At 34.7% G+C, this 13,344-nt stretch overlaps 1 pseudogene; it reads left to right on the top strand.

Annotated features, from left to right (window-relative positions):
* Positions 1-519: 519 nt before the first annotated feature.
* On the top strand, positions 520-638 carry LOC123667656 (annotated as a pseudogene).
* Positions 639-13,344: the final 12,706 nt, after the last annotated feature.

The following is a 13,344-nucleotide window of genomic DNA, read 5'->3' as shown; positions in this document are numbered from 1 at the left end:
AAATTTTGTTTTAATCGAAAGGTGGTGTGTGCCAATTGGTCCCATTTAAATTTATTTGAGATCTAACAACTACTTTTCGAGTTATATCTAATAATGCGTTTTTACTTGACGCTGTTTTCGTCGACCTACGTTGTATTATACCGCATAACTTTCTATTGGATGTACCGATTTTGATAATTCTTTTTTTATTGGAAAGGGGATATCCCTAGTTTGGTACCATGATAAGGAAACCAGGATCTGACGATGGGATCCCAGAGAAATCGAGGGAAACTCTCGAAAATCCGCTATAACTTTTTACTGGGTGTACCGATTTTGATAATTTTTAATTTAATCGAAAGCTGATGTTTATCATGTGGTCACATATAAATTTTATCGAGATCTGATAACTACTTTTTGAGTAATCTTTGATAACGCGTAGTTGCTTGACTATTTTTTCGTCGATCTACGTTGTATTACTTGTCGATGTAATTGAAGTCGGTTTTTTTTTTTAGACAATACAAAACATGTTTTATTTAGAAGTTAAACGTCCATACCACATTGAATACACCGGTTCTCGTCCGATCACCAAAGATAAGCAACGTCGGGCGCGGTCAGTACTTGGATGGGTGACCGCCTGGAAACACCGCGTGACGTTGGCTTTTTGTTTTTTTTTTCAGTTTTGTTTTTGTTTTTTTTTTCAATTAGTATTTGTAATTTAGCTTACCTGAAAAAAATAATTAAAGATTGCATAATGAAAATAATTTTTTATTAGAATATCTATTCTTCGAAATTCGAGAAACGAAATGTAAACAGTCTATAATTTAACAAAACACATCATGTTCTTGCGGATAATTTATTCTTTCATGGCATACACAAGAATTAAACATTAAAGGACTTTTTTACAACTTACAGAAAACGTCATGAAAAATAATATTTATAAAATATATACTACGTTCACAGCTCGACAAAACAGAGCCACCTAGCGTGTGCTATAGAAACTACAAAGATTGTTAAATTAATATCAATAGTATTACATTGCAAACTAATAACTAGATAGCGCTTGAACGGAAATCTAAATCTTTAGATTTTTTTAAATTAGTTTTGTTTAATTAGTTTTTTTTTTTTCAATGAGTTTGCCAAAGAAGTTTCGCTTCTGACATGTGTACTTTGTACGCACGCAATTATTTTATTTATAGTCTATGTATGATGGCTCACATCCTATTACTTTTCTACTGCTTACTGTTTAACCCAAAGACGCCTTGCTATTTAAAAGCGCTGGGCTCACCATCGAATTAGAGAAAATAAGCTTTAGTTCGTAATTTGAAGCATGCAATGTTGAAATTAATACGCCTCAACGCTTTGAAAATTAAAATGTAAATAAAAAAAGGCACGGGTACTTAAGAGCCTATGGATGTTAAAACTTATATTAAAAAAAATAGTTACGTAGTAAAATAGATCTTTATGTTTAAATACTTGATTTCAATATAGTACTATTATAGACACACTACACAACTTCTTTAAAAAAAAAAAGAAAAAGAAAAAATAAAATCATTTAATCCTGACGATCCTTATTTCTAAATAATAATCTAGTAATCTTCAATCTTTAGTAAAATGTCAAATGATTGGGATACTGGATATATGATAGTGTTTAAATCAAATCTGAACTTTTGAAGTGGGTCAAAATGAAGTCCAAAGGAGTCGGTTACAAACATACAGGTGAAGCTAATATAAAGCGTGTATATTGACACGTTTAATATTAGCTTATTATTTACACGCTTTATATTATTTATTCATCTTATGACGATCCAATACACGAGTACAACGACAACAAGGAACACGTTGCGGGAATGTAAGGTCTATGCTTCAATTTATTATTGCAGGATATATTATACTCGGCGATTTCTTCCAAGATTCGCTTTGAAATTTATTAGTAATATTCTAAAAAAACTAAATGGTAAGGCTATAGACAATCGGGATCTAATTATATTTTCGTTACAAAAAAAAAACACGCTAACGTTCACTGATGCTCCGTTTCGCAGCGGAGGCTGCCTGAGCCGCTCCTCTACGCATTCGTTCGCGCGCTTTCGCGCGGCGGGCGAGGGCTACCCTACAACAGCGCTTCCGGCTTCAAAAAAAAACACGGGGTAGGGCAGACCAAGACCACGTGGGCAATGGGTGCTCCGATTCAGTTTTGGGTATTTCGCGAATTTCTGTACCTATATACTAAGCAACCCCCCCCCCCCCCCCATTCACCACCTCTCCCCCCAAACCCCATAAATTAGATCCCGATTGTGTATAGAATAGCTAAAGCATTAATGTATAACGACCACTGACCTGATGGTATCGCATTATTTTGCTGCGTCGTTGAGACCAACGCTGCAAGCTGCAGGCGTATTTAATCTCAATTACGTAATTTCAACCAGAGTTCAAACAGTTCGACTTACATACAGTCATTTTCACGAAAAATTTCACTTCACTTTACATACAAATTATTAAGACGTAAAAAAAATATCTAAATAAAATTCTATTATGTCACATATCGTTAATAACTACGATCATTTTTACGATATTTACTAGCGAATACATAAACAAAAGGCCGGATGCCTAAGAATAACGTCTAATGACTAACGGTCATTATGAGGCACAGGAGTAAGACTGTAATATTAAGGTTGTTCAAATTATTATTAGCTAATTGCACAACGCGCTGAAACCGTTACTCCTTTTTCAAATCGGTTCTTTCCCTCTGGGAATGTTTTTGGGGATATATTTTTTTTAGGGTATTTTCTTGGGAACTCTTTATTCGTCAGAACATAATATATTTTTAATATTAAAAAAAATTCTTCATTTATCAATTTATGAATATATTTTAGCAATTTATAATATATAATTCCTTACTAAAGCAAAGTATAAAAAGAAAAGGGAGAGTATAAAAAAAAATTTCAATTTTAAAATCCTTTGAAAAATAAAATCTTATAAGAAAAACATTAATCTGACTGATTTTTAAATAATTTCAATTTTTGGTTTAGGGGGTTTTGTTTCCAATTTAGCGCGTACATACAGATAATGTAAATGATTTGACAAGTTACGCCTATTTGAATGTCACTTATATTATGCATTTAATTTCATACTCAACTTTATATTAAATTTTTTTTTTTTTGCCAATCAAATGTTACATGAAATTAATATGAACCAAGGTTTAGTAACGTTACCAATTACCGTTAGAAAATAAGTTAATATTTATTGACATCTTACATTAAGTTTATTTTTTTTTAACAGTAATAATGAGACGGAAACGCTTTAAAACGCTAAGTTTTACCGGTAAATAGAAGACAGATTGATTGTCACATAAAACTCTCGTAGATAACCGAGTTTAACTTTAGATAATTTACTTAGACCGGTTGATAATACGTCGTTCACGCCATCTACAGCCTCCGCTCGTACTATTGCTGGTGATAGCGCCACACGATCACTGTTGTCATGACTAGATAATAGGTAGAATAATTATGTACTATTAAATTAATTACATTTTAATTAGAAATCATTCAGACATTTTAAATAAAAATGTATTCGTATGCGGCCGCCAGTAATTTGAATATAGCATGTCTTGCGTTTATCAAACACGTAATATTCAGGTCACACTATGACATGATTGAGATTTCCCTTCAACGACAGTAGCAAAAGACCTTAAACATTATTTATATTATCGTCTTCATCATAAAACAGCAGCAACTCATCTTTATGTGTAAAAGAAAGCACATTAGAACTACATAATTATTAATATCTACCAACAGATGGCATGAGGTGCCGTTTAAATCGCGCTAGCGTTTCGTTTAGTTTAAAATGTTTGTTTTTACATCTTATTCTAGACGAATTTATTTATAGACAATTAACGAGCTTTCAAGCATTCAAGCACAGGTAAACAGGGATAAAAGTAAAACAACATTTTCTCAAAATGAATCCTAGCTTACCTAGCTATATCGATTTATTTCCCCTGAAATCCCCTGCATACTAAATTTCATGAAAATCGTTAGAGCCGTTTCCGAGTTTCTGAGAGAGATTTAAATAAGTGTGTGTGTGTGTGTGACGTTAGGTTGAGATATCATATTTTTTTTTTTCTTAAATTACGTTCAAAGTACACTTGGCAATTGGGGATGACAGCTTATTTGTTTTTTTTTTTTAACCGACTTCCAAAAAAGGAGGAGGTTCTCAATTCGACTGTATTTTTTTTTCTTTTTTTTTATGTATGTTACATCAGAACTTTTGACCGGGTAGACCGATTTCGACAAATTTTGTTTTAATCGAAAGGTGGCGTGTGCCAATTGGTCCCATTTAAATTTATTTGAGATCTAACAACTACTTTTCGAGTTATATCTAATAATGCGTTTTTACTTGACGCTTTTTTCGTCGACCTACGTTGTATTATACCTCATAACTTTCTACTGGATGTACCGATTTTGATAATTCTTTTTTTGGAAAGGGGATATCCCTAGTTTGGTACCGTGATAAGGAAACCAGGATCTGATGATGGGATCCCAAAGAAATCGAGGGAAATTCTCGAAAATCCGTAATAACTTTTTACTGGGTGTACCGATTTTGATAATTTTTAATTTAATCGAAAGCTGATGTTTATCATGTGGTCACATATATCATTTATCGAGATCTGATAACTACTTTTTGAGTAATCTTTGATAACGCGTAGTTGCTTGACTATTTTTTCGTCGATCTACGTTGTATTACTTGTCGATGTAATTGAAGTCGGTTTTTTTTTCATTTGCGAGCAAACACAATTATTTGTAAATCTAAAAGTTAAAACTGAAGACTGTCCCCAAAATTTGAAGAATTTCTTATAATTCAAGGACATGGGTTCACAATTTGGATTCAGTTTCAACCGAACGTAGAAAGACGTATGTGTACTTTGAGACTAAATATATATTTTGAGGTCTGTCCTGAAAATTTCTACTTATTTCCAGGACAGTCTTCGAAATTTACACATATATAAAGGAATATATTCCTTTGAGTTTGTATATTTGTGTATAGTACCTTTTTTTATAGCAGTATTTTATAGTATGTATTGTTTTATTAACCGACTTCAAAAAAAAGAGGAGGTTACTCAATTCGACCGTATATATATATATATATATATATTTTTTTTTAAATGTATGTCCGGAGATAACTTCTTCGTTTATAAACCGATTTTGATAATTCTTTTTTTGTTGGAAAGGAGACATTCATAGTTTGGTACCATGATAAGGAAACCAGGATCTGATGATGGGATCCCAGAGAAATCGAGAGAAACTTTCAAAAATCGTAAGGGTGGCTAGTAAATTTAATCATGTTTTCATTAAGTACTATAAAGCACTACTATTTAATAAAGGTCTGGAGTCGATCTGATGATGGAAAAGAAAGATAGTCGAGGGAACTCTTCAACAATTTATAGCAATTACCTGCTTTTTTAAACTTAATTCGTTTCTATTAATGAGAACTTTGCACCTGTATGAGTTATAAGTGCCATTACAGTCTCATGATGGAGACAAAAGTTAGTCGAGGGAACTTTTTAACGATTTATAGCAATTACCTGCTGTTTGAACTTAATTCGTTTCTATTGATGAGAACTTTGCACCTATATGAATTACAAGTGCCATTACAGTCTGATGATGGAGACGAAAGATAGTCGAGGGAACTTTTCAACGATTTATAGCAATTACCTGCTGTGTGATCATCTGTGTCGCAGGACCAGGTTTGATAATGGAGCCCATAAACACTCGAGGGAATTTCTCAACAATTTACAGCAGTTACCTTTTGCTGTTTGACGACCGCTTTGATATAATGGTGCATGTGCCGTGTCGGCGGCGCCTAAACACCGACGGTCGCGGGTTCTATTCCCGCTCGGAGAGGATATTTATGTTTATACAAATATTTATTTTCGGTCTAGTTGTTAATCCTTGTGGTTCTCCCAACCTAGCCTCAGAGAACACGCTAGGCTGTCAGTCCCGGTTGTTATTACCTACACCTGATAGCGAACTTTACTCATAGTATGTCGACGCATTAGCGCAGCGGTCACAGCACCGGCTGTTGCGCTGGCGTTAGTGGGTTCAATCCCCGCGCACGACAGACATTTGTATTGGCCATATGATGTTTGTCATGATCTGGGTGTTTGTGCTTGTGTATTGTGTATGTTTCCGAACCCCCGACATAAGAGAAAAAGCATCCTTGTTAGGTCTACCCATCACTAAAAATTGTAAAATAAAATAATTTTTAACAAAAAAAACCGACTTCAAAAAGGAAACTAAAAAGTGGAAAATAAATTTACTTAGTACAAAGTAATTCGTATTTTGATTTAGTTAATCAGAAATGATTAAATAAATATTTTATAATTTTGACGTTGGTGCCAAGTAAATACTACAACAACCTGGCTACAATAACAAATACAAACAACACACACACAACAAACAAGTACAAAAAATATTATTAGATATGTCAAAACAATAACAGAATAATAACAGTATTCAACCTAATAGTCAATGAAACAAATTATGAAAGAAAACTGAATACAACTTACGAGTAGATACTAGAGTAGTTGTTGTTTTACTTGGCACTGACTTCAAAATTATAAAATATTTATTTAAAATATAATGTACAAAGTAAGTCAGCGAAATAAATAGAAACAATATCAAACATTTTGTGCTGTACATTTAAAATATATTAATACGGTAGTCCTTCGAAACTTTATGCAGCGTCGTACATAACATGCAGTTGGAGACATGCACAAAGAGAGAATGATTTGACTCAATTTGTGTGTTGTCAAAGTGTGTTTACACGTGTGACAAGCAAGCTAATGCGTGTACGATCTCATTGACGACCTCCGTAGCGCGGTGGCTAAACCCCACTATGAGTCTCGTGAGTTCGAGTCTGGGGATCTCGCTAGTAATATGTTGATGACGCCGCGTTGGCGCAACGGTCACAGCCATGGATTGTATCTGATGCGCTGGCGGTTGCGGGTTCGATTTGTATTTTTTTTTTGTTATCGCAGGGGAACCCATTTACGGATAATATCCAGGACGCCCGGGTTGGCAGTCCTAGACCGTAAATCGGCTTCAACACTTGGGGGTGCACTACCGACCAAACCCCTGCGGGAGCCTTCAGCCGCTTTAATTGGAGTGTCCCGGATCTGCGGACAACAGGATCCCTCCAGCGACAGGCTGGCCTCGGCGAAAAGACCAGACTTCTCCTCCATGGGGACTGTCCGGCTCACCTCTGAACAATCCCGACGACGCCATGTCTAGCAAGACCGGGTTCCCATCCCGGCCCGACACGAGCGCAGGGACGTTACTGGAGGCGCATTAAGTAGCGCCTCCTACGCACCCCCGTTCGTCGCCTGCGGACGGAGGCCTCGTCGTTCTCCTCCTGGAACATTACTGTCTCGCAGAAGGAGACCAAAGCATTTGTATTGGCCATACAGGAAATGTTCAGGCGGTAACGGTAGGTAGATACATATATTAAGTAGGTATAAAGCGCGCGTCGGCGCGGCTCATTCTAAAATATAACCTATTTCTTTTCAAGATACTTTTGAGATATGTGCCATCACTTTCACAGTATACAACAAAGACGCTTTGCGCTGTCTGTCTGTCCCTATGTATGCTTAGATCTTTAGAACTACGCAACGGATTTTGATGCGGATGTTTACTACATAAGATGAATCAAGAGGTAGGTTTATAGTATAATACATGCATAATATAATAGCGATATTTTTTGCGCTTACATTGCAATTTACATACGCTGGCTGAATTCTACGAGATGGATCAAAATAATGTACCTAGTTTATAGGTGTAGTGTACGGGTAAAAGTGTACGGGGAGCGTTTGGCAAGGTTCCACATGATTTCTCTTCGGAGTAGGCGCGAGGTTTCAGATCTGACTTTCCTGCACAATATATTACATAATAGGGTTACCAATTCTGAAATAACAGAGAGGATAATCATATCGGTTCCCTCTAGGACACACAGAAGTATCCACGCGCACAAGATATTTTACATTCCATGCGTAAAGTCTCACATTGGGAAACAAGCTCCCTTAGTGCGTTTGTGTAACAAATATAATAGTGTCAGTAAATCGATTCCAGGCATTGACATTTTTCACGACTCTCTCTCTGTCTTTAGATGTAAGTTACTTAATTATTATAAAATGCATGATTAGTTTAAAAATATATTTAATTTATTTTAATTTATTTTACAGTAATTTTAATTTTGATTTTAATTTTGATTTTGATTTTGATTTTAATTTTAATTTTGATTTTGATTTGTCTTTGATTTTGATTTTAATTTTGATTTTAATTTTAATTTTTCTATTTGGAATTTTTTGATAATTTGATTTGACTTTTGTTATTTCCCTATTCTTAATTACTTAATTAATGATAATTTGTTTCTAATCGTTATTTTGACTAAATTGTCCAATTGTTTAATTTTATAAATGTATATGATAATAATATGTTTTTTATCTTTATTTTTGATTTTGATTATTTTGGTTGTGATGATGATAATGGGGTGTCACTCTTTTTTTTTTTTTTGAATATTGTAAGTGTTGAACTATAGTAATGTAGGTATATCTAAAGTTCAAATATTTTAATTATTTGTGATTTTTTGTGCTTTTAAACATTGTATTCCAAAATGTTATGTACACTTGTAAGTGACATGCATATCAGATACTTTGTTATTATATATTTGTAATTTTAAAATTTTTATATGTATGTTGTAAGTGTGCTTTTGAAAATAAATAAATAAATAAATACACAACGTTCACAGCTTTTTTGACATTGGACAATACAAATACGGTTTCTTTAGAGGTTATTCTTGTAAGAGCGACATACAGTTGGTTATTGGCTATATTTGATAACATGTTTACAGATGGGACTCCGTCCTTCTCAGCTATAATAAATAAATTACATTCTGATCTCTGTGGCCAATTAACCAGCTTCAATTATAATACGGATAAGCAGGTTGGTAAGAGGAAAGTGGTTGTTCCAGTGAATGTTAAGCGTATTGAGAGATTTAGGAACATTTTTAAAAATCAAATAGATATGCCATCAATATGGTGTTAATGATAATTATGCAGTTTTATGCGGTCAAAAACACTGTGTTCAAGCCTGTATTAATACCAAAAAAATCTCTTCTAACTATTGTCATTCAATGTTTGGGCGACTCCGGGAATCAATAAAAGTAGGCAAACATTATATCGATGGCTCCTAAGTATACTGAGTCAACTAGCAACTTTTGATAATTTCATTTTTTAAGATATTAATAACATTTACTTCATTTCCTATCTACCTATGTAACAAAAAAATAAAGTTATTAAAAGTAGAGTTGACTCAGTATACTTAGGAGCCATCGATATGATCCCTTACGCGAGAAATCGTATAATACAAACATTGTTTTTTGTAATTATATCAGAAAATATTCAAAAAAATTTAAACTTGTCTGTGCCGCGGCTAATTCAATATTCATTAGAAATAAAATTAAGTCTAGTAAAAACTAAATTAAAATGATTTGGAATATTATAAATACCGAAACTGGTAAATCAAAAGAACGTAATGGTGTCAGTGAACTGATCATTGACAATCACTCTATTAAAGCGGTTAATCAGGTGGCAACCGCTTTGGAAAAACACTTTGCTGACATTCAACTTTCGACAACTAAGGCACTTAAATCATCACCCGAAAAGGCGAGGCAAAAGGCAAAGGTGATTTTATTTTTAAACCCATAGATGCTTGTATTGTGTAAGTATATTGTTTTATCATTTAACCGATGCATCGAGCAGCGAGCATCGTAAAATAATAATTGTGTTTGCTCGCAAACGAAAAAAAACTGACTTCAATTACATCGAAGAGTAATACAACGTAGATCGACGAAAAAATAGTCAAGTAACTACGCGTTATCAGAGATTACTCAAAAAGTAGTTATCAGATCTCGATAAAATTTATATGTGACCACATGATAAACATCAGCTTTCGATTAAATTAAAAATTATCAAAATCGATACACCCAGTAAAAAGTTATTGCGGATTTTCGAAGTTTCCCTCGATTTCTGTGGGATCCCATCATCAGATCCTGGTTTCCTTATCATGGTACCAAACTAGGGATATCTTCTTTCCAACAAAAAAAGAATTATCAAAATCGGTACACCCAGTAAAAAGTTATTGCGGATTTTCAAGAGTTTCCGTCGATTTCTCTGGGATCCCATCATCAGATCCTGGTTTCCTTATCATGGTACCAAACTAGGGATATCTCCTTTCCAACAAAAAAAGAATTATCAAAATCGGTACATCCAGTAGAAAGTTATGCGGTATAATACAACATAGGTCGACGAAAAAAGCGTCAAGTAAAAACGCATTATTAGATATAGCTCGAAAAGTAGTTTTTAGATCTCAAATAAATTTAAATGGGACCTCTCGATTAAAAAAAAATGTCGAAATCGGTCCACCCGGTCAAAAGTTCTGATGTATCATACATAGAAAAAAAATACAGTCGAATTGAGAACCTCCTCCTTTTTTGGAAGTCGGTTAAAAAGATAGGTCTGTTATGGAGTTTGGAGATGGAATAGAAAATTGTTTATCGATTTAACAATTTCCCAGGCTAACGGAGATCAAACCGCGTATAAAGTGTTGCAGCCTCTTAATGAGAAAAATGCAATTAAGGGGCTACACTACCTCAGCTCGAATTCAGATTTCACCCGTACTAAAATCACATGATAATTGAGAGCGCTTGGTTGTTCATCGCGCGAATTATATGTATTTTCTCCCCACAAACATTACCAATAGTTATTGTTTTAAAAACGCAACATATAAAATGTTCTTCATACTTATTTCAATTACCATGCTTAATGTCAAGTCCATAACTTCTATATTTACTGAGATATTAAGGTTTTAATACAAAAATAGAGGTAACTTTGCGATTTTTTTATATCGAGAAAATTTTATGGAATCGTGTTTTCGAAACATATGAAAGATAGTTTATGTCCTGAACTTTACCATACATAAATTTCAAACTTAAATATTCAGTATTTTGGAAGATATAGACATCCTGCCGAGTGGAAAATAAGCAATTTGAGGTGGGGTACACTCTTAAGTGTTTTTCAGATGGGTTAAGAAGCCAAAGAGTAAGTACCATAATTGCGTCGCGCAATTTAACTTCTCTAAAAGATGCCATCAGAGTCGCAGAGGATGAGTGTAGCGCATCTTTGAACCATAAGAATCAGATTTTCTCATATAATAATAATAGTAGGAATAGGCATAGTCATAATTTTAATTACAGTCGTGGATATCGTGGTCGAAATTTTTCGAATTATTATTCGAGTCGTCCGATGTCGCAATACCATCAACCGAGCACGTGGCGTGGAAGCGGTTCACGTGCAGCGTCGAGTTACGGTGCAGTGGAACGCGCTTACTTTGCTAGTCGCGGTACATCGAGGTATGTGCGTAGTTACCGCGGTAATCGTAATAATAATGTGAATAGTTCTATTAATAGAACTTTAAATAATTTCACTTCGAATGACCAAGGTGAGGAAAACGATAATTTATGTCAGTTTTTTCGTGTATAATCAGAATTTAGCTTGTGATAGCATTAATTGGGTTAATTTTAGAATAAATAATTTAGAATTAGAATTATTAGTAGATACAGGGGCCTCTTTATCAGCGATTAAATATGAATGATTATAAAGCTTAACTAACGTACATAAGAGTGAATTAAGTATAAATGGCATAGGTGGTAGTTTAAAATCCGAAGGTTTTGTCTATTTGACATTAAAGTGGGAAGGATTTAATTTTAATTTAATAGGAATTTACCATGTAAAGCTATAGTGTGACGCTGCGTTGGCGCAGCGGTCACAGCTATGGATTTGTGTCGGTTACGCTGGCGGTTGCGGGTTCGATCCCCGCACATGACATACATTTGTATTGGCCATACAGATGTTTGCCATGGTCTGGGTGTTTGTGCAGTCCTTGTGGATCTCCCCACCGTGCCTCGGAGAGCACGTTAAGCCGTCGGTCCCGGTTGTTATCATGTACACCTGATAGCGATCGTTACTCATAGTAGGGAATATATCCGCCAACCCGCATTGGAGCAGCGTGGTGGATTAAGCTCTGATCCTTCTCCTACATGGGGAAAGAGGCCTATGCCCAACAGTAGGATATTACAGGCTGAAGCAAACATGTAAAGCTATAGGTATATTAGGTCAAGATGTTTAAAAAATAAATAAAGGTGTCATAGATTATAATACAGATGTACTATCTTTAAGAGTAGGTCGAAAGAAGATAACTTTACCAATGCATTACTGTAATAATAATATAACAATCGGACTGCGATGTGAAGTAATAAAATATTTACCTACACACGTTAATTATGATTGTGTCACATACCCAAAAGAGATAAAGCAAGGAATTTTTCTAGCAAGTGTGATAGCTAGGCCAAAAAACGGCAAAATACCCATATAAGACATGAATACGACGGACGAACTAGTAACGTTGAGTATAAATGAGCTAGAAATAGATTCATTACAAAAATACGATTTTTGTAAGTTTGAAAGACCGAATGTGTGGGACGAGTGCAAAAGTTACTTTCTATGCTTAATTTACACTCATACCTCGAATAAGACGAACAAATATCAATTGAACAGATATGTGCGAAATATTCTGATATTTTTCATTTACCAAGTGACAAATTGACAATAAGAAATATATATATATATATTTTTTAATGTCACTAGGTCGGCAAACAAGCGTACGGCTCACCTGATGGTAAGCGATCACCGTAGCTTATAGACACCTACAACACCAGAAGCATCGCAAGCGCGTTGCCGACCCAATCCCCAATCCCCCCAGAAGCTCTGGTCACCTTACTCACCAACAGGAACACAATACTGCTTGAAAACAGTATTATTTTGCTGTAATCTTCTGTAAGGTCGAGTTACTACCCCAGTCGGGCTGCTCCATATTTTGAGCAGGAAATTCCTGCTGTGCCCTACCTCAGTTATTTATGAACACTCTATACATTTAAAGGATAATGTAACGCCTGTTTATAGAAAACCATAGAATACCATTTTCACAAAAAGACGAACTTAATAAACAGATGAGTGAATGGTCTAGTCCGTTGTTGTATGTACCTCAGAAGGAAGATAAAAACGGGAAACGTCAGTGGAGAGTAGTAGTCGATTATAGGCAATTAAATGAAAGGATACAGGATGATAAGTTAACACTTCCCAATATAACAGATATATTAGATTCCTTATCGGGAGCTTTTTATTTCAGCCATTGCGATTTAAGTCAAAGTTATTATCAATGTAGTTTAAGAGATGAGTCTAGGAAATACACGGCTTTCACT

The sequence above is a fragment of the Melitaea cinxia genome, chromosome 28, assembly GCF_905220565.1.
Source record: "Melitaea cinxia chromosome 28, ilMelCinx1.1, whole genome shotgun sequence".
NCBI lineage: Eukaryota > Metazoa > Arthropoda > Insecta > Lepidoptera > Nymphalidae > Melitaea > Melitaea cinxia.
This window is presented reverse-complemented; position numbering and strand designations above follow the sequence as displayed.